The following is a 27,512-nucleotide window of genomic DNA, read 5'->3' as shown; positions in this document are numbered from 1 at the left end:
CTTTGTACGTATATATAGACTATTTTTCATTTTTTTATATTTGCTTTTTATACTATAAAGATGACTTTTTCAAGCTGTGGTTTTCGTTTTATTTATACTGGATTTGCCATTCTTGTTTTTGACAAACTATAAAATTTTCAGTCAGTGCTTTTTTCTGTGGATAGTTTTCTTGTTCAAATACGTCTGTTTGCTCATCTGAGGTTTCCAATTAGAATTATGTTAGACCAGTTTGTGATTACCCTCAGTGTGTTGAGACTCTTTAATAATAACAAATGTATTTATTTCTGCTTTCTGTGCTTTAGTTTGGATGATTTCTGTTGACTTCAAGTTTATTGATTCCTTTTTATGGCCAATTTGCTGTTAATTCCATCTATTAAAATTTTTAATTTCAGGTACTGTGTTTTTCATTTTAAGATTTCTATGTGTCCTATTTTTACAGTCTTTATACCTTTCCTATTATTCCCCATCTAGTCACCTTTAGACCTCAATTCTCTTACAGCTCTTATAACATCTTTCTCATAACTTAAAGGGTTTTTTTTTGTTTTCTAATTCCAACATTAAAGTTTCTATTAGCCAGTATTTTCTCTTGACTATCACATTTTCTTACGTATATTTATGTTTAGTGGGTTTTTATTGCATACTACTAGTGTGGATATTTTGTAGATACTCTGTATTATGTTAGTTTCTTCTGAATACTTCTGGGTTGTGTTGTAGCAGCCAGTTATGTTTCATAATAATCACGTTAAGCTTTTGGAGCTTGCTGTTAGGCTTTGTTGGGTCTGTTTTGGTTTTGTCTTTAGTCCTAGGACAAATAGGACGAATAGTCCTATATCAATAGCTTTTCTTCTAAGTTGTGGCCCTTCTGCAGTGTCATTGGAAAGCTCAAGTTGTTTCTCAAGTTCCATGTAAGTTAGCAGGCCTTGAATTGCAAATTTAGTTTCCTTTGAGATGAGCAACAATCAAAATCTATATATGGTTCTTTCTGTGTTCCATTGGTTGGTTTTCTCCTATGCTCTTTGAAGTCTTGCCCCCTGCATGCACAATTAATAATCAGCCAAGAATTTATATGCAGATTGTAGGTTTGGTGTTTTCCTTCTAGGGATTTCTTGTTTCCTGGATCCCCATTCTTACCTGGGCACTTTTTAAAGTGTTCTATCAGCCTCAGACTCTGTCCTCTGATTCCACAAATCAATAAGACTATGGATTTCTGCTTCAATTCTATTTACACTACACTAGGGGAAAACATGTATAGAAGTAGATCTTACCCGGTGTGGTTTCTTTCTTTCAAAGGTCAGCTCTCCTCTTTATTTGGTTTCTCTTCAGTGCCTTCAAAGAGTTGTTTTTATATTTTGTATAGTTTGTACTTATTTTCAGCAGGAGGTTTAGTCTGGAAAAAGCTATTCCACCATTGTTAGAAGTCAGAACTCTTCTCAAGATCTTGATTGCTGAGTTTAAACTATTTACAATGATGTTAATTGCTGTTAAATCAGGACTTATTTCTACCATCATATTCACATTTTGTATTTACTGGACTTTTTGTTTTGTTTTGTTTTCTATTATAATTTTCTTTGAATATATCAAATTTTCTTTTGTTTAAAAAATGCTTACTCTATTTTTATTCCTTAAGTGATTTTCCCTAACTTGTCAATATATATTCTTCTTCATTTTTTTCTATCAATATCTTAATTGCTGTCCATGATCTTTCCTATCAAGAAAAGTACAACAGTACATATATCTTTGGTGTTTTTGTTGTCTTTTTGGTATTTTAGAATTTTAATTCTTTGTTCTCAAGGACATTTTCTTCAGGTTTGAGTATGGAGAAGGGATACAACAACCTGTTATAGTTTACTGTTTTGCTGTTAATTGCATACAGCTTTTTAAAAAATATATTCCATTTGATACAGCATCATTTTTTTAAGTGTAAAACTGAGACACTAATAAAGGAAGGGATTCTAAAGGAAGGCTGATATAGAATTTTAAACATTGTGTACTTTTTATAGTCAAGATTCTTTCTTGAGCAAACATTAGGCAAAAACAAAAGAGAATCTTCATTTAGAACTTAAGGTAAATTCGCTTAACTCCTAGCTTATCACCTGTTTATTATACATTTTTGGAATATTTATTTTGAGAGACTGAGAGAGTGTGACCAGGGGAGGGGCAGAGAGAAGAGGGGAGAGAAAGAATCCCAAGCAGGCCCCACGCTATCAGCACAGAACCAGACATAGGGCTCGAACCCACAATTTGTGAGATCCTGACTTGAGCTGAAACCAAGAGTCAGATACTTACCCAACTTAGCCACCCAAGTGCCTCTGTTTATTAAAAATTTTACCTTGAGTGTCTCAGCTACTAAGTAAAAATCTACTATTGAGAAATAATGTTGAAATATTCTATAGACCTCAGTTAAGAATTAGCTCGTTCCTGGGCTTTGTGACAATAGAAGAAATATATGTAACATTCCTAGAGAAGCCTAAAAAAGGTAACTGATAATATTGTCTGAAGCTGCCTGGACTTATGGTCCTGATAAATGTTCGCTACTCAGGGGTACAGCCACATTTCTGGTTACCCATAAATGAAGGGTATGAGTAAAAAGAAAGTGAATGGAATGAGAGAAAAAAGCTAAATTCTTAGGTGGAACAATTATTCCATATTCTTTGTGTTTCTGTAGAAGAGAGTAAATTTGTACACTTTGCTTGAAAAAGGAAGAATATGGAAGGAGCACTACCCATTTCACCACGTCTCCTCATTCATTCTTCTGATGGGTTTGAGGCTCCCTGAGAGGTTTGTTAATGAGTAGGAATTGGTTATGCCCCTGACTTTGAAATCTCCCATCAGTAGTTTTCTAGTTATGGCAGCAAATAAGTTTATTTTTTATTTTTTTTTTTTACAAATAGTTTATTGTCAAATTAGTTTCTACATAACACTCAGTGCTCATCCCCAAAGTGCCCTCCTTCATGCCCATCCCCCCTCCCCCCCACATCCATCAGTCCTCAGTTTTTGTCAGCATTCAAGAGTCTCTCATGGTTTGCCTCTCTCCCTTTCCCCCACCATTTCCGCCCTTCTTCTCCCCCTTGGTCCTCCGTCAAGTTCCTCCTAATCCTCCTATACGTGCAAACATATGGTATTTGTCCTTCTCTGCCTGACTTATTTCGCTCAGCATAACACCCTCAAGGTCCATCCATGTTGCTACACATGGCCAGATTTCATTGTTTCTCATTGCCATGTAGTATTCCATGGTATAGATAAACCACATCTTCTTGATCCATTCATCTGTTGATGGACACTTAGGCTCTTTCCATGTTTTAGCTATTGTGGAGAGTGGGCAGCAAATAAGTTTAATCCTTCACTAGAATGTTAGCCAATCTTTTGACAGCTAATATAAAGCCATGTTCTCCAATCAGACTGAACAGTAAAATACTGATATCTTTATCCCCTACTTGTCTGCTTCATTTGCCTTCTTATTTTGTTTGGAACTTCAGAGTGTTATTTGTCAATCCTTTGAAATCCAACATTATATTTTCATACCGAATTTATATGATGATGAAAATGATAACAGTATTTCAAAACACTAAAAAACACTGCAAACTATTCATACATGTAACAATTTGGATGGATCTAAAGGGAATTATGCTGAGTGAGAAAAAAGCCAATCTCAAGAGGTTATATAGTATATGATTCTATTTATATAACATTCTTGAAATGATAGAGTTATAGAGATGGAGAGTACATTCGTGGTGACCAGGAGATGGGTGGATGGGGGAGCAAGGAGATTTCCTTGGTGGGGAGAGAATTCTGTATCTTGATTGTAATGGTGATTACATCGATTTATACAGGGGAGAAAATTGCATGGAAATTCACACACAGACACACAGACACACACACACACACACACACACACACACACACAAGTGCATGTTAAAGTTGGTGAAATCTGAATAAAGCCTGTAATCTGTAGAAGAGTATTGTACCAATGTAGTTTTCTGGATTTGATATTGTATCATAGATGTTATCAGTTGAGGGAAACTGAACTAATGGTACACAGAACTCTCTACTATTTTTATGATTTTCTGTGAGTTGATAATTATTTGAAATAAAAAGTAAAAAAAAATTGTGCAAACACTGTCAATTAATCTAAGTTCCTCCCTACCTAAAAGATAAGAGGCAGGGGAATGAGTTAGAACTTAACAGAGCTGGGCATGCCATGAGAGCCTTTGCTGTGATCTATTTTGACTCAGCTAAAATCATGACACAAGTAATCTTGAAAACCCAAGAAAATATCCTAGTAAAAAATGAATTTCTAAGGTTTATTTGTCTCTTCCTAAAGATTTTTTTAACTCAAAAGCAAATTTTATTTCTTTTTTTTTAATGTTTATTTATTTTTGAGACAGAGACAGAGTGTGAGCAGGGGAGGGTCAGAGAGAGAGGGAGACACAGAATCTGAAACAGGTTCCAGGTTCTGAGCTGTCAGCACAGAGCCCGATGCGGGGCTCGAACCCACAGACCGCGAGATCATGATCTGAGCTGAAGTCGGCCACTTAACCAACTGAGCCACCCAGGTGCCCCAAGCAGATTTTATTTCTGTCCTCACTGGATGAGATTGTTGGCTGCCCTGCTTCCTGGTTTAAAATTCAAGACTTATGAAACTGGAACTCATTTTTGAACATAAAAATACATTTTTGCTTACCATTGGCTCTAATAAAATCAGGTGCTTTGTAAATGCCAGTGATTGCTTTGAGGGAAAGTGCAGACTTAGGAACAATTAATGGTTTTGGTAATTATTAGTCACTGCACAGGTATTAACCAGTGTTCAGTCTTTAGCAGCAATACACACTTCAAGCCCCTAAATATTCCACACAGGAAGTAATTTTTCTTCATTATTGAAATCTCTGTATGCAAACCTAGTAGCATTTGAAAGCTAATCTCCCTATGTGCCAGAGTAATTACAGCAAAGTAAATAATCTCCAGTGTTCTTAGTCCCTATAGAAATGGTTTAATATCTTATCTTTCAAAACTGGTTTTTGGCTCATTCAAAAAGCCTGAGAAAAGTTCTTTAGTATTCAGGAAAGGAGTAACTTTAAGAAAGCTCTGGAGCATATATCCCCTCTGGCTATTGCTGTTGTACTGGGGCATTTTCTCCATCAGAGAAGGAGAAAACAAATCTCTTTGCTACTATTCCCTGGCATGTGCACGTGTGTGTGTGTGTGTGTGTGTGTGTGTGTGTGTGTGTGTGTGTGTGATCCTGTCTAGAGCCTCAAACCAAAACTCTGAACCAGAAGCCACTGTGTGTAAACATGAAGTGATTTGTTTTGCTTGTTGATCATTCCATAGGTGGCATTCTGCCATCAACTCATTTCTAAACCAATGCCCCAGTGTGATGTGATGGGGTCACCCAGCTTTTCCATGAGATGTTACATAGAAGTCCTGAGTTGATTTGTTGATTTATTATCTGCTGGGATTTTTTCAGCCCTTGAAGTTTTGTGGTGTTTGTGTCCCAGTGTCTGTACAGGTTCCAGAATGAGTCATTATGCAGTTGCTTCCCAAGTTATAAGGCGGTAATGAGTTCTTTGCTTCTGTATCTGAAATGTTGGATATCAGACCTCAAAAGTGCCAAAGTGATTCTTGTTTTTTAAAACTGCGAGGTTGTTTTTCACAGGTCTCTTTACTAGCGTATGGGTTGGAAGCTCTGCATTTTTCCCCCAAAAGGTTAAAACTATGTGGAGAGCTTCTCAGCATAGATGACTCATATTCCTTCTAGATCATTGGGAGACATTTTGTTTTGAATAAATATATCCTTAGTGAAATGTGCAAAAGACCTGACATGTGCTACTTGCAGTTTTCAGCCTGTTACAATTTCGTGAGAAGTGCGGTGTTGATTGAAATTTTCTATTTTCGGCCTTGGTGTTAAGATAGTTTTTTTTGTTTTACTTTCTGCCTCAATAAAATATGAGGGGGAAAACAACCGTTCATTTTTATGAAATTTTTTTTGTATTAGAATTGTAATGTTTTGAAACTTCAAAGATGCCTTTTTGTAATATAGTTTACTTGTCTAAATTTTGGTTCACAATATATTTTGTAACCACTGAGTTTTATATTTTGTTATTTATGCTGTGACTTGGCATTCTGCAGAATTTCTGATATTTTGCTGGCTACTCTAGGAATTAGGGCCTTTGGAGGTCTGTATTTCCAATTTTATATTATTATTGATCTTTTCTTGGCTTCTAAGATAGCTTCTAGATCAAGATTGGATGTGTTTACTGAAAGGTATTTATATAGGACTTCCCACTCTTAAATATTACTTGTCAAAGACAAAAAAGGTAACTTTCTAAAATGGGCAAACAAAAAAAAAAACCCCACCCATTATTTATGATAGTGCATTACTGCTGTGAAGTGAAAATTTTGGTGAAAACCAGTGAGGTCAGGTGGGAGGGCTCCCTGGTGACCCAGGTATTTCTTCTAAATCTTCTCTAATTGCTCTGGTCTGCTTCTCTTCTGCTTCATTGCCATGCTCTATGGCTATACAGGATGTTGTTTGAATGTTTTCTCTGCCTTATCTTTTTTCTCCCTCTTCCTCCTTTGCCTTGACAAATGTGGATGTTCTCTGTGGTTCTGTGCCTCAACCTTGCCTCTGGAGTTACTGAGTTCACTTGGTTTCTGGGTCTTTCTTGAGCAGGACAGAAAAGAGCAATAGAAGCTTTAGTCCAGTAGCCTCTAGGGCGCCCAGTCAGCTTTGTTCTGCTATCGGCCAGGTGTTGAGAGTGAGGAGACAGAGTGAGTCCTGGCTACCCACATCCACACCAAGCTGCACCCCTGCCCCAGAGCCTGCTGAATCTGTGTAGTCTGTGTGAACCAGAGTCTTCGTTGAACCCATCCCTTTGGATGGAACTCGCACATTTTGGATACTTTTCCCAGTTCTTGCTAGGCCTGAGAGGCTGGACTCTTCCTTTTACCTTTTTAGTCAGCCAAAGGAGGTCTGCTCTGATGTGGCTAAACTCTGATGGGAAATTTCTGCTGTTGTGCCTGGCCTTCTAGATTAAACCTAAAGCGCTGTTCTGATTAAAGTCGAGTCTGCTGTGTTCTTCAGAACATGGCAGGTGAACAACCTCGAGGATCAGCCCTAAAATTAGGTCCTTTCCCTGAACTCTGGCTCTAGCTAGTCCTGGCCCTTTGCTTCCCCAGTGGACTAAGTTTCCTATTTGCATGTGAGTTAAAACAGGCCCTTTCCGCTCTCTCTTCACCTACTCTGAAGGCTTCAGCAATGATCTCCATTAGGACATAGTTCCTGAATTCCAGATCTGTATTTTCATCTGCCTAAGGGACCTCACCGCCTTCTGTTCCTCTGGTACTTCAGTGTATGTCTGAAATTGAACTCTGCCTTCCCACTCATACAGTTCTTCCACTAGGCTTTCCCATTATTTTCTTTACTGGCACTGTCATCTATGCTGTCTTCTACGCCAAAACTCTGGGAGTTGTTTTCTTTTTTGCCTGTTTGTTTAACTTTGATATTTTGATTTATTTTTATTGTGTTATATTTGTTTCAGGTATATAATATAGCGATTCAACAGTTCCATATATTATTCAGTACTCTTTATGGTAAGTGTACTCTTAATCCCTTTCACCTATTTCATCCATCCCTGCCATACATCTCCCCTCTGTAGCCATCAGTTTGCTCTAAGAGTCTGTTTCTTGACTTGTCTCTCTCTCTTTTCCTTCATTCGCTTGTTTCGTTTCTTAAATTCTACATGTGAGTTAAGTCACATGATATCTGTCTTTCTCTGACTTATTTCGCTTAGTATTATACTCTCTAGCTTCATCTATGTTGCAAATGGCAAGATTTCATTCATTTTTGTGGCTGAGAAATATTACATTTTATACATACACTACATCTTCTTTATCCATTCATCTATCGATGGACACTTGGGCTCCTTACATATCTTGGCTATTGTACATAATGCTGCAATAAACACAGGAGTGCATATCTCCTTTTGAATTAGAGTTTTTGTATTCTTTGGATAAATACCAGCAGTGCAACTGCTGGATCCTATAGTTCTATTTTTAATTTCTTGAGGAACCTCGATACTGTTTTCCACAGTGGCCGCACCAGTTTGCATTCCCACCAAAAGTGCACAAAGGTTCCTTTTTCTCCATACCTTGCCAACACTTGTTGTTTCTTGATTTTTTTTTATATTAGCCATTCTGAAAAATACGAGGTGATATTTCATTATGGTGTTGATTTGCAGTTCCCTGACAATGAGTGATGTTGAGTGTCTTTTTATGTGTCTGTTGGCCATCTGGATGTCTTCTTTGGAGAAAGAATGTGTTCCTGTCTTCTGTCCATTTTTTAATTGGATTATTTATTTTTTTGGGGTGTTGAGTTGTATAAATTCTTTATTTATTTTAGACACTAACCCTTTATCAGAGATGCCATTTGCAAATATATTCTCCCATTCTTTAGGTTGTCTTCTACTTTCACTGGTTGTTTCCTTTAATGTGCAGAAGCTTTTTATTTGTTGTCGTTCCAATAATTTATTTTTGCTTTTATTTCCCTTGCCTCAGGAGACCTATCTACAAAAACGTTACTATGGCCAATGTCAGAGAAATTACTGCCTGTGTTCTCTTCAAGGGTTTGTATGGTTTCAGGTGTCATATTAGGGTCATTGATCCATTTGTGTTTATTTATTTGTGTGGTGTAAGAAGCAATCCAGTTTCATCCTTTTGCATGTAGCTATCCTGTTTTCCCAACACCATTTGTCGAAGAGGCTTTTTCCCAATGCATATTATTGTCTGCTTTGCCAAGGATTAATTGATCATATAATTGTGTGTTTATTTCTGCGATTTCTATAATGTTGTATTGATCTATGTGTCTATTTTTGTGCGAGTACCATACTGTTTTGATTACTACAGTTTTGTAATACAACTTGAAGTCTGGACTTGTGACACCTCCAGCTTTACTTTTTCAAGATTGCTTTGTTTGTTTGGGGGTCTTTTATGGTTCCATACAAATTTTGGAATTGTTCTAGTTCTGTGAAAAATGCTTTTAGTATTTTGATGGGGATTACACTAAATCTGCAGATTATTTTGGGCAGTAGAGACACTGTAACAATATTTGTTCTTCCAGTCCATGAGCATGGAATATCTTTTCCTTTCTTTATGTTATCTTCAGCTTCTTTTATCAATGTTTTATAGTTTTCAGTGTACAGATCTTTCACTTCTTTGGTTAATTTCATTCTTAAATATGTTATTATTTATGGCATAATTGTAAATGGAATTATTTTCTTAGTTTTTCTTTCTGCTCCCTCATTATTAGTGTATAGGAATGCAATTATCCCTGTACATTGATTTTGTATCCTGTGACCTTACTGAGTTCATTTATAATTCTCGTAGTTTTTTTGTGGAGTCTTTAGGATTTTGTGTCTACGTCTACAAATAGTTTGACTTCTCCCTTGCCATTTTGGATGCCTTTCATTTTTGTTATCTGATTGCTGTGGTTAGGACTTCCAATATGGTGTTGAATAAAAGTGGTGAGGGTGGACATCCTGACCTTAGGGGGAAAGCTGTCAGTTTTTCCCCAATGAGTCTGATGTTTGCTGTGAGTTTTTCATGTATGGCCTTCTTATGTTGAGTATGTTCCCTCTAAATCTACTGTTGAGGGTTGTTGTTTTTTTTAATCATGAATGGATGTTGTAATTTGTCATATGCATTTTCTACATCTCTTGAAATCATATGGTTTTTATCCTCTTATTGATGCAATATATCCCATTGTTTGATTTGTGAATATTGAACCACCCTTGCATCCTGGGAATAAATCCTGCTTGATTGTGATGAATGACTGTTTTTAATGTATTGGTGGATTCAGTTTGCTAATATTTTGCTGAGGATTTTTGTATCTATGTTCATCAGAGATATTGGGCTGTGGTTTTCTCTCTCTCTCTCTCTCTCCTGACGTCTTTATCTGTTTTTGGTATCAGGGTAATTCTATCCTCATAGAAATGAATTTGGAAGTTTTCTTTCCACTTCTAGTTTTTGGAAAAGTTTGAGAAGAATAGGTATTAGCTCTTCTTTCAATATTTGTAGAATTCACCTGAGAAGTTTGGGTTTTTTTTTTTTTTTTTGGAAGTTTCTTTATTTTGAGTCAATTTCATTGCTGATAATTGGTCTATTCAAATTTTCTATTCCTTCCTGCTTCAAGTTTGGTAGGTTATATTTCTAGGAATTATCCAATTCTTCTAGGTTGTCCACTTTTTTAGCATATGGTTTTTCACAATACTCTCTTAAAACTGTATTTCTGTGGCTTCATTTGTCGCTTCTCCTCTTTCATTTCTGATTTTAATTATTTGAGTGTCTCTTTCTTGTCTGGCTAGAGGCTTATCAATTTTATTGATCTTTTCAAAGAACTAACTCATTTTATTGATTAGTTCTATTGCTTTTTAGTTTCTGTATCATTTATTTCTTCTCTAATCTTTATTATTTCCTTCCTTCTGCTGGACTTTGGTTTTGTTTTTTTCTTCTTTTTCTAATTCCATTAGGTATAAGGTTAAGTTGTTTATTTAAGGTAGGCCTATGTTGCTACTAACTTCCCTCTTAGAACTGCTTTTGCTGCACCTAGGAGTCATCTTTTACTCCACTTCTCACTTCACATTTAGTCATTTGCCAAAATGCCAATTCTTATTTGTTGTTTTTCCTATGCTTTCTAACTCCTCATTTTTATTCCTTCACTCTGCACTCTTTTTGCTTATTCCATTTTTTTTCTGTTTGAAGTGCAATTTCTCCTCACCTTTGCTCTTTTAAAACTTGGTTATTTTTTAACAACTAGTGAAGAGGATTTCCTTTCCAAAAGAATCCTTCCTGATGTGCCCAGATGGAATTGTTCTCTTATATATTAGTTTTTTAAAAACATATTTATTTTTTACCTATGTTCATATCGTACCTTTCTGGTTACCTTGTAAACACCTGAGATAAAGATATGAGTGTGCTTATATGTATATGGTTTATCATTATAAGTCTAGAGCATAAAAATTTAAACTGCATCAGAGCCCTCGCACGACTCCCTGAGCTGGTTCCTGAACTGCAGGCATCAGTGCTGTGTGCCGTGGGCACTCTGGCTATGTGTTCTGTGGCACTGGTGTGTATACACAGAAATACATCACCCACCTGGTTTTTATGTCTACCCACAATGCCTATAAGTGGCCCATTTTATAGAAAATGTCTTTATAATCACCCCTCTTATTTTCCCAGCTGAACTCAAACAACCAGAAGCTAACATGGAAGGAACCAAAAGTAGTCAAAAGGCAAAAAAAAAAAAAAAATTGTATAACTAGTTTGGAAAAAAGTTTGGTTTCTCACAAATTTAGATATGCAGCTATATTTTTCTCTTAGGTATACACCCAAGAGAAAGGAAAATATATGTACACGCAAACACCTATCCATGAATGTTCATAACACCATTATACAAAATAGCCAAAAAATGGAAACAACCCAAATGTTCGTTAACTGATGAGTGGATAAACAGAAACTGGTATATCCATGCAATGGCATTCTAGTCAAGTATCAAAAGGAATGAAGTACTGACACATGCTATAAGGTTGACCCTTGAAGACATTATACTCAGTGAAAGAAGCCAGGCACAACGGCCACTTACTGATTCTCTTTTTATGAAATGTCCACAGTAGGCACATCTTTAAACACAGAAAGTAGAGGGGTGCCCGGGTGACTCCATCAGCTAAGTGTCTGACTCTTGATCTTAACTCAAGGCTTGATCTTAGGGTTGTGAGCGCAAGCCCCGTGTTGTGCTCTGCACTGAGCATGAGTCTACTTTAAAAAAAAAAAAAAGGAAAAAAGTAGATTAGTGGTTGCCATGGTTGCAATGGAGGAATGGAGAGTGATTGCTAATGGGGATGGGGTTTCTTTTGGGGATTACATAGTGGTATAGATATGTAACTATGAACATACTAATACTCACTGAATTGTACACTTTAAATGGTTAAATTTTTATGGTATATGAATTACATCTCAATATAGCTATTATTAAAAAAAGAAGAAAGGTTTAGAGAATTTAAAGGTAGAAGGAGAAAGGTTTGAATATGTTTCATTGAGCCAAGGTGGGCCCTCTGACTAGTTAGGCTAGTTAACATACTTTTACAGATGACAAAATGAAGGTTAGAGAAATTAACCTACTTAGGATTTTACGGTGTTTGGTAAGGATGATTGAAGGAATCATTGTTCAAAACACATGCTTATTCCACTAATTATGTTCCTTCTCAGAATAGCTACACCTTGTGTGAGATATGTCTAGTGAACATATCACTCAAGGGAGGCCTGATGACTGTTAGTTTGAAGTCTGGCATTCTGTGGGATAATTCCCCCCCAACACTCCTCCACATTGTCTTCTAGTGTCTTTTTTTAAATTATTTTTTTAATGTTTGTTTATTTTTGAGAGAGAGAGAAAATGTACAAGTGGTGAAGGGACAGAGAGAGGGACACAGATAATGGATCCTAAGCAGGCTGAGTTGTCAGCACAGAGCCTGATGCGGGGCCCAAACTCAAAAACTGTGAGACCATGACCTGAGCCAAAGTTGGCCACCTAACCGACTGAGCCACCCAGGCGCCCCTGCCTTCTAGTGTCTTAAATGGTGCTGTATCTGTGTTTGCTGTTAATGCTTGTGATTGGCTTACTGTGTTCTTTCCTCACGAGAAACAGTGGTTATTGGTCATCCCTGTGAAAGAGGAATGCCTGGGGCTTAGGCCTAGGAGTGCCCACAGTTTCTTAAATGTACCATGTGAAAGATAAAAACGTACCAAACAGTTCAGGAGAGGGTTTTACTCAGGCTATTTCAAAGGAAAGAATGTTCATTAATGAGGACTGTCTTCAAGAGAAAAACATGTTTCATAAAACAAGGGAGTCAACGAATAAGGGTAAGGGGGGTTTTATCTTAGAATAGGAGAAGGCATACCTTGTCCGTACATCAACAATAAGTTGAAATGATGCACTTCTGGGGTATTACAAAGATGGACACAGTCTTGAAGTCTTGCTTAAAGGAATACATTGTTCCCTTTCTACACAATTGAAGTGAGTGAGACGCCTGTACCTGATGGTAGTCAACTTTAAAGGAAACTACAAGAAGATGTCAGGAGATTGAAAGAAAGGGAAGGGGCTGACTTGTGTGAACCATGTCCTGTAGGTAAGTGAGTATCTTGGCAAAGTGCCTCCTAAGCCAGAGCCATGGCCAGCTTGGCAAACGTAAACTCAGCAGGAGAGGAACTTTGGAGTGAGGTGATGGAATGATTTTTCATAAGAGCTGATGGAGTTATTTTTGAACAGAAAAAGTGGTTTAAAAAAAAATCCTGCAGTTAGGGTCGTTAAGACTGATTTTGTTCCAGCACAGACTAGCTCAGTAACAAATTAGTCTTTCCTAGTGGTTTTTTTTTTCCCCTTAGCCTAATTTCATGATTTTACCATATGGAAACTCTGACTTTTATAAAGAACTTGCTCCACTGAGCAAGCTTGGTGCATTTTTCAAATGTTTTTTGACATTAACAGCTCTATTTCTCAATTAGCAAAGGGAATAAAGTTGATTATGCATATCCATGGGTGACAATTTACATCTGATTAGCCAGCTCTAAGGTAAACATTAAAAGGTCACCATAAATAACTTTTACTTCTTTTGTTTTCAGAAAGACCAGTCACTAAGTCCTGGCTGTGCCCTCCTCTTAGTAGTTGAAAGGCCCTATTTTGAAACGATGGGCTTAAACTAATATTGTGTAATAAAATCTGTAGAATTTAAAGCTTAGTTAGTTGACATTTTGTTTGTTGCATTTTTCTAACCATATTCTGATTCCCATCTGTTTTTGTGAGAACTATTAGCTAATCATAGACATTTAAAAAAAATAAAAAAGGAACATATGTAAAGACTTGCAACATGTTCTGGTAACCTATTCATGGGTTTATCCTTAGAGCTGAAAGGTCTTTTGGCTTTTTTTTTTCCTGACTAAAAATAGGCCAACTGTCAGAGAGAGGGAGAAAGGAAATTAGCTCTACCTTCTCTGTTATAAAAATTTACAGTTCACCCTTTTTTATGCTCACTGGAATCAGAGGAGTTGATGACTTGTATATGGGAAAGATTCAGAAAGGTAAATTTATGGTGTGAGTTGTGCAGGCAGTAGTTTAGGTGGGCCTGTGGCGTTCCGTTGGGCAGACCTGTAGTGGACGCACTTCCGCAGGGCTCCTTGTTTGTGGCTGTGATCACTCAGTCCAGTGGCAGTGCTGTTAGACAGGTGATCCTGCTCTCTCAATGCACTCCTGAACATTGTTTTTTGTCTTCTTTCTCCATTTTATCCATTTTTTTCAAACAATGGAAAAAGTTGTATTGTTGGTAAATATTTTTTTAATTGTAAAATTATACATGCTGTTGGTAAAAAAAATTAGATAATATGAAAAGACGTGAAAAAGAAAGGACAATATGAAGAATTTATAGTCCCACTTTTCAGAAATAATGATTATTTCCATTTTTGTAAATATCCTTCCAAGTATGTACTTTCCCCCCCCACTTTCTGGGTATGTAAACAAGCATATTTTAACACAGGACCATGTCGTACACTGTTTTTAACGCTCTTTTAGAAACTTTTGTAACGTGTTATGCGTAGTTTTCCGTGCAATTAATTTTGCATGTATCTTTTATTTTGATTGGTATATGATATTGCAATATAAAGAGCCACTATAATTTCTTAAGCAGTTCTGTGTTGATGGACATTTAAGTTGTTCTCTAGGATAAATTCTGATGAAAATTCTGGGTCATAATTTTTGATACTCACATTAAACTACTTTCCAGGGCTCTTTTATCAATGGTGTTTAACAGTGCCCATTTTCTCATATCTTCAGAAGTATTTTTAAAATATTTGCCATTCTGGGGGCACCTGGGTGCTCAGTTGGTTAAGCGTCCAATGTAGGCTCAGGTCATGATCTTGGCATTTCGTGAGTTCCAGCCTGTGCTGGGCTCTGTGCTGACAGCTTAGAGCCTGGAGCCTGCTTCAGATTCTGTGTCTCCCTCTCTCTGCCCCTCCTCAGCTCATGCTCTGTCTCTGTCTCTCTCTCAAAAATAAACATTTAAAAAATTAAAATATTTGTCATTCTGCTATGCACAATATTATTTAAAATTTAAATGTCTTTGATTTGAGTTTGAAAACTTTACATAAATTTAGAGGAGTTTTATAAGCCTGTTCATGTTGTTTGTTTTGTTTTTTCTAACAGGAGATTTGTATTTTTGTATTGGTTCACAAGGGTTCTTTATATACTAGGGAGATGAATCCTCTGCCATATAAATAAACTTACTCAAAATAATTAGATGCCAGGCAATGGGCCAAATATACATTTTTCTCAATTTGTTAATTGTCTTTTTTTAAATTGATAGTATTTTTTCACAATTAAAAAGTTATTTGTTTATTTAGTCAAGTGTATTTTTGTTTATAGTTACTGGCTTTAAACTCATGCTTGGAAAAAAATCTTCTTCCCCTTGGATTATAGAAATTGTCCCTTGAATTTTCTTTTAGTTCGTTTGTGATTTTTAAAAAATATTTTTTATTTATTTCTGAGAGAGAGACACAGCATGAACAGGGGAGGGTCAGAGAGAGAGGGAGACACGGAATCTGAAACAGGCTCCAGGCTCTGAGCTAGCTGTCAGCACAGAGCCCAACGCGGGGCTTGAACCCACGAACTGTGAGATCATGACCTGAGCCGAAGTCGGACGCTTAACCAACTGAGCCACCCAGGTGCCCCCGTTTGTGATTTTTTTTAACATTGAAAGATTTAATCTATCTGGAATTAATTTGGGGAGGCAGATACTTGGTAAGGATCCAAAATTATTGTTTCTCCATGACCTCAGCACCATTATATCAGAGTCCAGTGCTTTTCCACTTTCATCATATACAAAGTTCCCACAGGTTTGGGAATCTAATTCTGCTTCCTGTCTTCAGTCCCACAGATCTATTACCATGATATTAACTCAGAAATACAAAAATATATTATCATACAGCAGTGCTAAGTTTCCCTTGCAGGGTTAGGCAGAGAGTATTTGAAGAGTATTGAGAATGATTTCTAAGGCTTTCAGGAGATGACCCCTGAATGAACTGTGAGGTTTTAGCAGGAGTAAGCCAAGTGAGGGTCAGGTTGGGGTAATGGGGAAATGCATTCCAGGCAGAGAGGTTAGCATGAATGGTCTCAGAGGTAAGAAGTAGCAGGATGTGTGTGTGTGTGTGTGTGTTATGTGAAATATGAGACTGGTGTCCTAAGAAGTGAAGTTGTAGCCATGGTCAGGTGCCTAATTCTTGGGGTTCTTTCAACCATGTAAGAAATTTGGATATTTCTCAGATGACATGTATTGTTAAAGTGTTTTAAGCAGAAGCCTGAGAGTGTTTGATTTGAGTTCTAGAGAGATTTTCTTCTCCTTTTTCTTTCCCCACATGTACGATCCATTCTAGAAAAATCAACCTAAAGGCAAAGAGATCATTAGACATTCCTTAGTAATCCAAATAAGAGGTGACAGGGACCTGAACCCAGGTGGCATAGCAGAGGCAGAGAAGAGGGTCAGATGAGAAGCCTGTTTTGGTGAGTTCCATGAAGGATGGCGGACGATACAGATGAAAGAGTGAAAGGTGGCGCTGGGGTTCCTGGCATTGGTGGTGAATGGCTTTGAGTGTTGGGACGTGGAGGAGACAAGATTGTCTTGTGAAGAAGAAGAGATGACAGAGTAATGTGGTGGCTTTCGGAGACTGACGAGGATGACGGGATGATCTGAGTGGACAAGACTGATGGCCCTTCAACCCCAGTGCCATTTGAAGCCGTTGGATCAAACGTTCACGATGTGAATTTTTCATTCCCAGATTCTTTTTGAAGAAATGCCTCTGGCTTTTCCACAAGTTCCAAACACATCATGGTGGTGAACTCCTGCCCTGCTGCTACAACTCCCCTGTGGACTAGCTGGGAGTCTAATTAAAAACAAAACAAAACAAAACAAAACCCCAAAAAACCCTACATATTTCACCTAGCCAGTGTGAGACAAGTTGGAGTTTCTCAGTTTCATACATTATGTGTCTCAGCTGCTACCTTTCTAGATGTGCCTTGCAGATGATACTTGAGGCTAGCAGACTTTGAATAATGATGACCCCATAAAAGTAGCAATAAGAAAGACTTGTTGGAGCTGACAGAAAATCTCACAGAAGCCAAGGGAGAAATGCTGCTTGCAAAGTTGTTCTTTACTTATACTCACTAGTTGGCCTCTCTCAAATCAAAGGAAGAGTTAATTTTGCTAATTGGAAGGCTATTTCTAATAGATTCACACCTGATATGAATTATAATGTGAAGATGGTAAAGGAAGAATAAAATGCATATGATTTGTGCCACTGAACTGCCAACTGTGTGTCATTAAGTAAGGAAATATGGGCAGCATTGTCACCATCCTCAATTTATGTTTATTGAACACCACGATGTTCGAGGTCAGGCTTATAAATAGTCACTTGGTCAGGTTGAGTACACTAATAATTTATGCTGAGCAAGTAGAAGGGGTTACTAATTTTGTTTTCTTTACCATCTGCGTACCTCCTGGGCAGATATATTTTTTTTTTAATCTGCTTGTTTTCTTTTTTAACTTATTTATAAGCAAGGCTGGCTGTTCTGCCAAAAAAATTCCAGATAAAAAACCCTCAGAATCCCCTTCTTTGTCCCAAAGACTTTAGATTCTAAAGAGAGAGAAGAGGGTAGATTGGTAGACAGCTTTGCAAGATCCCAGGCTCTTCTTTCCCTAGCTGAAGTCTGCTGGGCTCATGACTGCTGAGGAAGGCAGCATGGATGTTCTGGCCTGGCCTGTTTTTTTTTTTTTTTTTGTTTAAGCTAAAGGCTGCGACATATTTTGTAGTAATGAAGCAGTGCCTAAAATGTTATCAGGGAGGAACCCAACCTGTTTTCTTCTTGGTCTTCTCATCTGGAGCCAGCAACAGACACACAGACAGGTGGGATGGGAGCTGGAAGAGAAGCCTTGAGTAAAGTAGAGAGCATGGAGAATTGCAAAAAATGGAGGCAAAACAGAAGTGCATTGTGGTACTGAACCCTGTGAGTGTCGTGTGTGTGTGTGTGTGTGTGCGCAGACATATGTATATTCATATTTGTATTAATATGTCCATATGTGCGTAAGATCACATAAAATTTTTGATTCAGAAAATATATTTTTACCTACATAGATTGATTTATGGTCACAAAAAGTGAATGAAAAAAAATGAGTATTGCAGCCTGTAGCCCTAAAGCAGTCCATCTGAATGGAAATGAAAATCTGGCTATTTTGAGGAGTTGATTTTGCTATTTTCTCTTAAAGGCAATTTGGCTCATATTTCATATCATTTTTTATGGTATCAGAGGTACCAAATAAGTACCTCGTATTTGATGGGATCAGTGCTTAACAATTAAGTGTGCAGTCCTTTCTATCTATGTTCATTAAATATCTAACACAGTCTTCCGGTTTTATTTCATTTTGTCATTCTACTTTACTGGACCTTCTTCCTCCTCAGTTCATCTTCTAGCATCTTATTCTCACTCTTCACAGTTGTCTGGGTCACTTTTATTCATGTTTACGCTTTCCTGGCCTGTTCTTTAATTTTGACTCTTGTAGTGGATCCTCATAGCTGCCCACCAAAATCCATTCTCCCCTAATCCTTGACACACAGCTCTAGTGCATTTCCCAGCCTTGCTTGTAGGTAGGTGGCCATGTGAGTAAGATCTCTCCATGGGAATGTGAGTAGGCATGGTGCATGCCCTTTTTAGACTTGGGCCATAGAAAGCCCTACAGGGGCTGAACCTTCCTCCTCTGGCTCAGTGGGATGGATGCTGCTCTTGGACAGGCTCATGGAATGACCGTCTTCCCACCCCCATCTGAGTTCCTTGTATCACAATGGGCAAAATCTTACAAAATCCATGGATTTTTGTGGTCTGTTAATAACATCTAGTCTGCCCTAACCAGGACAGCTCTCGGACCTATATGTCTTTACCTAGACCCTAGATCACTTTCCTAACCTAGATCCAAGCATCTAATTGCCTACTGGACATGTTTCCCAAGTATCTTAAACTCAGCTTGTCTAAAACCTGGCCACTACCTCCCTCTGTCTGAACCTTTTCCAATGTCCCTTCCTCTGTAAAGAGCAGGCCTAGCCAACCCGATACTTGAGAGCCATTTTTGACTGCTCTTACTGCTACATCCCTCAGTGAGTCTAGGGGTTAGCAAACTTCAATCTCGGGCTAAATTTGACCTGCTTCCCTGGTTTTTAGAAATACATTTTTATTGGCATGAAGTCATACTCATTCACTTACATATGGCCTATGTCCCCTTTCTCACCAAAACATCAGAGTTGAGTAGTTGTGGCAGAAACCATATAGCCAGAAAAGCCTAACATTTGTTGATCTGGCCCTTTACAGAAAACTTTGCCAACCCGGGTTTAGTCAATTGGCAAAGTCTATTAATTCTGTCTACTTAATATCCCTTTGAGCCCATGTACTTATTTACATTTCCACTATCATTTTTATCCTCGTGTGGACTACTGAAAGAGTTTCTATCTATGTCCATAGTGTCACATTTTTACAATCCATTCTCCATATGACAGTCAGTTGTCTTGCTACAAGCAAAATGTTGAAGGTCCATTTATTATTATGCTTAGCCTACTCTACTAATAGAAGCCCCCAATCTGTGTGTCTTTACCTACAACCCAAGTCTCTCTCCTAAACCTCAGACCCAAATATAACCACCTTGGTTAAGATCCTTCAGTGGCTTCCCATTGTCCTTACAATAAATGAGCTGAGGCCCAGGATTGCCCCCTCACTTAAACCTCAGCCATTCGTATCTTCTTAAAGTGTTTTGCTTGTGTTGTGTTTTTTCTCGTCTCTGGGACTTCTTCTCTTTTCCATATTCTCCTTTTACCTGGTTAAGTCTTATGTATCCACCCAGGTCAAAACTTTTTTTTTTTTTTTTTAATTTATTTCTAGGAGAGAGAGAGACACAGCGTGAGCAGGGGAGGGTCAGAGAGGGAGGGAGATACAGACTCTGAAATAGGCACCAGGCTCTGAGCTGGCAGTCAGCACAGAGCCCGACGCGGGGCTCGAACCCATGAACCGTGAGATCATGACCTAAGCGAAAGTCAGAAGCTTAACCGACTAAGCCACCCAGGCGCCCCTTCCCAGGTCAAAACTTAAAAGATACTTTGTCTAAGAAGCCCTTCCTGATCTTCAAATTAGGTTTGATCTCCTCCTTCTGTGCTCCCATGACACCTTTTCTGTCATTACAGTCACTATACTTTACTCACCATTATTTACCTCTCCTCTTCCCACTGACTGTAAATTCTGCAAGAGGAGAGGCTGTGTGTGTATCGAGTCTTACTGAATATCCAATATCCATCATACTTGGAATATGTCACATTTTCTGCCCTTTCTTCCCTCCAGGAACTTACAATAAGAACTTATAATAAGAACACTTTTTTTTTTTTTTTAACGATTCTAATTGAATGAGTTAAGTTCAGAGAAAAGCAGTGATTAAAGGAGTAAGTTATGAGATATGTAGGCTAGGTAGTTGTAAGGTGGGAGATATTCTATAGAATAGAGGAGGCTGCACACACACACAACACACACACACATATGCACACACAAAACATTCATTAAGTGCCAAAACATCCTAGAAACCTAATTCTACAAACAGGCATGATTTACCCCCCAGTCTAAGTGTGACAGTAAGTGTGACAGTATCAACTATCTTCAGTCATAAAGGCAGAGGAAAAAGAACATTTCTTTTTGCCCTAGTTAAAGAGAGCCTTTGAGCAAGCTGTCATTCATTCATTGTTCCATTCAGTCTTTCATTTGTTTAACAAATTTTTGTTTAGCCTGATACCAGATGCATTGGATACAAATATTAAGGGAAAAAGGGAGCTATTGCATTAGTGGGAAGGCAGACACTTAAAATATAATTACAGGACAATATGGTAAGCACTATAATTTAGCAATTTGTTCAAAGGAACATGAGAGCACAGAGGAGTAAGCAAATTCTGTTTTTACCTGTTTACGGCAATATGAAAATAGAAATGTTGGTTCATTTTTTGTGTGTGAGAAGTGAAGGGGTGAGTAAAGCTCACCTCCCTTGTGCTTTTTTGCTTGAGTAGTTTCTTATTGCTGCCTTTCCCCCTTTTTCTTGGGGCTGGGATGGGGATAGTGTGCGGTTTTCCACATGCATTTGCGTGGCAGATCGAATAATTCATACATTGCTACAGGACTAGCAGTGGCATTTATTGGACATATTCAGTTGAGTCCTAGAAGAGAAGACAGATAGTGTTCCCATGATGTCACTACCTCTCCCCAGGCTCCCCAAGGAGGAGACACAGTTGGGAAACTCAGTTCCTGGGCGTTGACCGCTGGAAATAGGCAAATGGGGACAGATCACACTCAAATGAGAAAGATACCATGTGAGTGAGGTTTGAGTCTGCATGGGTAACTTTAGCAGACCACTCACTTGGTTACAAACAGACCTGTTGGTTTGCCTCATTAAGCCAAATAACAGAGAAATGAACTGACAGTGTGGTTGGAGAAATCTCGCGTTTTCCTCACGTTTTTAAAATCCTTATTAGAGTCTCATTGTTGCTGTTGTTGTTGAGGAACTCTTGTTTTTATTTTTGTTTTTTTTTTTCTGCTCACTCTCTTCCTTCATCCTCCAAAATGTCTTGGAAACAGCATACTCATGAAAGAAAATCTCCCTTCCCACTGATAGTACTAGTACTTGATGGCATGTATTCATATCCAATATCTGCTACTTATTAATAGAGGAGACTCAGATGATTTACTTAATTAAGCTCACTAGGCCTCCATTTCTCCATCTTAATAGGGAGGAACAGAGAGAGAGAAAGGGACACACAGAATCCAAAGCAGGCTTCAGGCTCTAGGCTATGAGCTGTCAGCACAGAGCCTGTCTTGAGGCTCGAACCCACTAACTGCAAGATCATGACCTGAGCTAAAGTCGGGCACTTAACCGACTGAGCTACCTAGTCGCCCCCAAAATGAGAATATTAATACTACCATCTAACTTAAATGATTTACGAGGATTAAGTGAGCTAATACAAATAAATTCCCAGTGTATCCTAAGAGCTGCTTAAAGGTTTGTCACTGGGTCTGAAAAGGTAAGCTTTGCCTATTGTGTCTTCTCTGTTTAGAATGTCAGACACTTTTCCTTTGTCATTCCAACCGTCTGAAAGATTACCCTAAGGTCTCATACTTAGGGTATGACTTTTGACTCCCTGGTTGGTGTATGTTGGCTGAGACCTCACTTATTTTAGGAGATTTCTCAGTGTTTAAAACCATGTGATGATTTTTTCCCGTGGATCTTCTAAACGGCTGTAGATTTCTTCAATTCTGGAGGAGGGCTAATAGGACAAGTGATGGGCAAGCCTCTCAGCAGGCGTGGTGCTCTCATTCCCTGGAATGCCCAGGAGGCAAGACTAGCTGGGCTCAAAGTGGACCTTGGAGTCCTCTAAAAGTTCACAATGAAGAAGAAGAGCAGATGAATATGGATGTCCATAATGTATTAACCCTTATTCCACTACCAGCACCTCAAAGAAAAAACCATCTGTCACCATTGAACGGCCCTCTTCTCAGACTTCCTTTCGAATTAATACCTTATGTAGTTCAGGTCTGAATTCCCAAGCACACTGACTCATTTCTTCATTATGTAAGCCATTTACAGGTCACTGCTCAGAAATTGGAATCCCTGTTTTAGGCTAACAGCAAGGTGCTCGAATGACTCTCAGCTGTGCCCTTATACTTGCATTCACCTGGGCTCCCCAGAGAACTACCATACTGGGCTCCTCACCATTAGCTGTGAGTCCTGCACAGAGAGGCCTCATTAGCATCAAAAACCTCCTCTCTGCCTTCCTGGCAGCTACCTACCTGAGGGAATGGAAGGAAACTATGCAAGAAGCAGTCTGCAGTTACTGGGAAGTGAAACTTTTTGCAGAAAATGCAGATCAACTAGATCTGGATGTAGGGAAGTATGAAGAGATCCAGTGTGGGAAAGGGTCATCCAAGTGAGTTTGAAAGCTGAGGCAGATTCTTGGCACCAAGTTGCATTTAAAGCAAACACCGTAGAGAATGACCTTGGGGATCCTGGGAAATTGAGGAAGAGCAGCATGATTTACACAATGAGGTCAAAAAGTAAGTGCTTAAGGAACAGTAATTTCTAAAGACTGTCAGCTCTAAAGAGACAGTCTAAATGCTATTTTTTTTAAAACCATTCCAAAGCTCAAATACTTTTATTGATAGTATTTAGTTACGATCATGAAATGCTTTGAATGGCTGATATGATATACGTGTTCCCATTTTGTAATTATCTAGGGAAAATACTGTTTCAAAAAGTTCGTAGACAAAGCTGGTCTCTGTTATTGGCTGTAGTTGTTGTGCATAACAAAGCATTGGTTTAATTAAGTTCTTAATTCTTCCTACAACCAAAGAGGTCATATCATTCAGTATCGTAAATGCAAACATGGGAATTCAATTGTTTCTGAAGATTACCTGTTCTCTGCAGGGTGAAGTTTCTCAAAGGAGTTCCAGGGCCTCAAAAACAAAGATATTATTATTCCCCAGTCACTGGTGTGGATTAGTGCTATCATGGGATTGATGATCCCATCTTAAAAGGACTTTTGATTGCCCTTCATGGCCAATCAGAAGATCATCAGAACCTGCTACATTTTAAATTTCCGTGTTAGGAGACATCCTAGGATATCAGACTTGTTTTCTTACTTAATGTAGATATGCTCTTCTTTCTTCTCTTTGATAATTCAACTCTAGTGTTCTATTGAGTACAGCTGGGTGCTGACCACTTGGGTTCCTCAGTAACTGGGATACTGTCTTAACTTGACATTTACTGACATATTTTGTTTTTTCCAGTCATTACAAAAGTGTTGGTCAAAGAATTTGGGGGGGGAGGCAATAAGACAGTTAGGTAAATGGCTAAAATACAAAATAGAAAAAGGTATAGGAGCTTTGGTAAGGGAGATGTTATTTCTGGTTAGGACATCAGAACAATCTCATGGAAGAGGTTATATTTAAGGTAGAACTTGAAAAAGATGGGTTTTGAAAGGCAAGCTGCTTCTTGCACAGACACACAGACATCATACATTTTTTTATTGAAGTACAGTACATTGCCATGCAATGTTATATTAGTTTCAGGTGTACCACACAGTGGTTCAAAAATTGTATACATTATTCATTGCTCAATGCGATAAGTATAGTCACCTCTGTCACCATTCAACCTTATTACAGTATTATTGACTATATTCCCTATGTTGTACTTTTCATCCCCGTGACTTATTTATTTTGTAACTGGAAGCTTGTACCTATTAATCCTCCTTACCTATTTTGCCCATTCTCCTAACCTCGTTCCATCTGGCAACCACCAGTTTGTTCTCTGTATTTATGGTCTCTTTCTGTTTTGTTTTTTTTTTTTTTTAGATGCCATATGTAAGTGAAATCATATAGTATTTGTCTTTCTCTGTCTGACTTATGTAGAATAATATGCGCTATGGCTATCCATGTTGTCATGTAATGCAAGGTTTCATTCTTTATTATGGTTAATATTCCATTGTATGTATATAACACATCTTCTTTATCCACTCATCTATCAGTGGCCCCTTAGCTTGCTTCTATACGTTGGCTACTGTAAACAATGCTGCAGTAAACATAGGAGTACATATATCTTTTCAAATTAGTGTGTTTCTTTTCTTTGGGTAAATACTCGGAAGTGGAATTTCTGGATCATATGGTAGTTCTATTTTTAGTTTTTTGGAAGGTACACACTCTTCTCTATAGTACCAATTTACATCTCACCAATAGTGCACAGGAGGGTTCCTTTTCTCCACATCCTCACCCACACTTATTTCTTTTTGATACAAGCCATTCTTACTGATGTGAGATGGTATCTTATTGTGGTTTCAACTTGTATTGCCCTGATGATTAGTGATGTTGAGCATCTTTTGATGTGTCTGTTGGCCATCAGTATGTCTTATTTGGAAAAATGTCCATTCAGGTCCTTTGCCTATTTTTTAATTGGATTATTTGTTATTGTGGTGTTGAGTTCTATGAGATCTTTATATCTTTTGAATATCAACCCTTTGGTGGGTTTATCATTTGCAAATATCTTCTATCACTCAGTATGTTGTCTTTTTGCTTTGTTGATGGTTTCCTTCACTTATTTTTCATTTTTGTCTCCCTGAGAAGATACATCCCCCCAAAATGTTGCTAAGCTTGATGTCCAAGAGATATGTACATCTTCATTAGCTTCGAGTGTAGTCTCTGTGGAGACAGAATATGAGTTCTCTTCTCTTATTGTCCCTCTTGACATGTGGTTCTGTGCTTAACACACACTAGGTTCCTAATCCATAATTGTCACCAGAGACAATGAGATAAGCCTCCCTTCTAGGAGGAGAAGAATTGAGGTGATGTAATTGAAACATTCTACCACATCATAGAACAAAAGGATATCCTGCCAGTAGCCCTAGAACGTTTTTCAAGAGGACATGTTTCCTTTTACCTCTTTGTGGGCTTCTTAGAGCCAATTACTTTGACGCTGTATTAAAGAAGTAAAGGAGAGAATGAGGGTCTCAGGGGTAGAATCTGTTTACTTTTACAAAATCATGTTTGGAGATGGATCTGTGGCTACTTCATCCTTGAATAAAGAGAAACCATCCCAGAAACCCAACTGAAGTTGGTTATCTTAAGGCCTTACTGTCTTTTTGCCTGATTCTGTTGTCTTTGACACATCTGCTATGTATCTAATTAAGAAAGGTTATACCTGATTCATAAATAGCCATCAAATTAGTGAGCTACGGAGAGACCCAGAAGTCGGGAGACACCAGATCCTCTGTTTCCACCAACAGCTGAAACCCAACTGAGTGGAACCCAACATTACAAAAACATTTGTAAAAATCAAATGCTTTAGCCCTGGGAAGAGTTGAAATAAGATTTGAAAGTTTTTAAGGAAGGGAAAAAAAACATTGCTGCATCTTCCTACCCTACACGCCTACTTGCAGTGACCATTCAGTCTCTCCAGATACTTCTGGAACTGCGGAGACACTGACAGTTTTTCTAAGAGCCTCTCCTCTTCCCTAGCCCCATCCTCTCTTGCCACAGGTTATCAAAAGACCATTGAGCTTGTACTGGGGCAGGGCATGGAATCTGAAAACTCCTGCTTTCTTGCAGGTCTTCCCCTACCCTAGCTTTGCTAGACAATTGCAGGAACCACAGAGGAATACACAGCCAGCCACTGGAGGAGCTTCTCTGCAGTTATCTGCCATTGACCTTGACCTAATTTGTCATGTTTTGGCTGATAATTCCAAAGATGAAGGATGAGGTACCTATTAGATTTGATGTGCCACATTCTTCCTCTGAAGCTACATTTGTTTCACCAGCTAATGACTTTATTCCATTAGATTAAAAACCCAAGGTTTATTTTATAAGTGTGACAACTAGTCATTATATGAGTTGTATTCCACAGTCCCTAAACAAAACATAAAAATGTATTTCAAGTGCCAAGTTTCTTTTCTAATTCCTTTTTTTTTTTTTTTTACAGAATTTCGAAAGCAGCTGAAATCTAATTGGCTCCCCCAGGATCTCAGCTCCTGTTACATTGGTGTGTTCCTTTTTTTTGAGAGGCATCTGGAGAGATCGAACGGCCACTGCTAGTTGGCATACAGGGTAGGAGGATGCGGCAACTTTTTCCTTCTGTCCTTGGAAACTTTCACATCTTGGCTCAGTTCTTCTTGAGCTTGAGTGTTTGATTTTTGCAATTGTTTTTGTAATGTCGGGTTCTGTTTTCCTATTGTTGAATTTCATATGAGCGAGGTGGCAACCACAGCTGCGGCCACCTCTGGTGGCCACCCTATGTCTTCTGTGAAAGAAAAATAAAGAGAAAAACCAAACATGTAATAATAGTAGAGTATAGATCCGTGTAAATAATACTTACCAAACAGTGCTAATAAATCAGCTTTATATGTGTCTGTTCTACTCCAGGTAAACACCTATTTAGACAGCAGAGCTGAGTTATTTTTAGTGGCCCAGTGTCAGATGTTCCTGTAGTCTATGCAGCTGTGAGAAGAATGCCTGAGTCTTTCCTTTAATCACGGTGATGTCATATGTTTGAAACCCCAAGCAGTGAAGCAAATGAGAGAAGAGGTAGTACTCATCAGATAGTAGGGAAAGAGAAGTGGGGGGGGGGGGGGGAGGTAACTAGGTTTTTTTTTTCTTTCTTGTTTCACAGTGTTTCTCTTAGCCAGATGCTTAAATATCTGAGATAAAACAATAACAGGAAAATACAAGTGGTATCTAGTTTTAAATATGTTATTAAAAGGTATGGAAAGACTCTGGCTTAAACTTCAGTCTTCCACTGTGGAGTTGAAAGCTGGGAGTAAGGAAATTGAACATGTAGGAGACTGTTGGCCTGATTTGGGTAAACCATACTGAG

At 38.2% G+C, this 27,512-nt stretch overlaps 1 protein-coding gene across 5 annotated transcripts in view; it reads left to right on the top strand.

The window, feature by feature from the left end:
* The window catches only part of ENOX1 (ecto-NOX disulfide-thiol exchanger 1), a 545,438-nt gene that overhangs the window by 67,668 nt on the left and 450,258 nt on the right, over positions 1-27,512 (top strand). For 4 of the 5 annotated variants that reach the window (XM_039251548.1, XM_039251538.1, XM_039251547.1 and 1 more), the window contains exon 3: positions 26,622-26,746. The exons of the other annotated variant lie outside the window; for it this stretch is intronic. The gene's annotated coding sequence lies outside the window, so the exon portion shown is untranslated. The remainder of the gene's footprint in view (positions 1-26,621; positions 26,747-27,512) is intronic. 5 annotated transcript variants of the gene reach the window in all.

Source organism: Hyaena hyaena, unplaced genomic scaffold (genome assembly GCF_003009895.1).
Source record: "Hyaena hyaena isolate Hyena2069 unplaced genomic scaffold, ASM300989v1 scaffold_394, whole genome shotgun sequence".
NCBI classification, from domain to species: Eukaryota; Metazoa; Chordata; class Mammalia; order Carnivora; family Hyaenidae; genus Hyaena; species Hyaena hyaena.
Note: the sequence above shows the minus strand (reverse complement) of the source record. Positions and strands in the feature narration are given on the sequence as shown.